The sequence below is a fragment of the Calidris pugnax genome, unplaced genomic scaffold (genome assembly GCF_001431845.1).
Source record: "Calidris pugnax isolate Ruff unplaced genomic scaffold, ASM143184v1 scaffold24, whole genome shotgun sequence".
In the NCBI taxonomy this organism is placed as follows: domain Eukaryota; kingdom Metazoa; phylum Chordata; class Aves; order Charadriiformes; family Scolopacidae; genus Calidris; species Calidris pugnax.
In genome coordinates, this window is record NW_015090922.1 from 3,502,636 (window position 1) to 3,503,132 (window position 497).

Consider the following 497-nt stretch of genomic DNA (forward strand, 5'->3'; position numbering starts at 1 on the left):
CCGGGAGACGGGGCCGGGCGGAGCGGGTCCCCGGCCGAAGGGGCTGGGGCGGGGGCTGGGGAGGGGTGTGGGGGGGAAACCGGGCAGCCGCCTCCTCGCCCCGGGGGCTCTCCTCGGGAGAGGCGGCCGTGCCCCGTCCATCAGACATCCCTCCGGTTATTTGCTCCCTTGGCCAGGGCGTTTACACGCCGCGAGGGAAGAGGGATCGCAGCGAAAGCCTTTAAAAAAACGGGCTGTGCACCCCCCGGGGCGGAACCCTGGGCCGCCTTCGGGAACCGGAGCCCGTTTCGGTCGCTATTTTTACGCTATCGCTATTTTTCCCAGCGGCGCGAGTCCTGCCGTTTCGGGGGGCTATTTTAGTGAGCGCTATTAGAAACTCACGCCGAGCAATACGCCGCGGACCACAAGCTGAAGTTGGAGGCGTAGAAAGGAGCCAGCCCGGCTGTGTACATCCTGCCCGGGGGAGGAGGAGGAGGAGGAGGAGGAGGAGGAGGAGA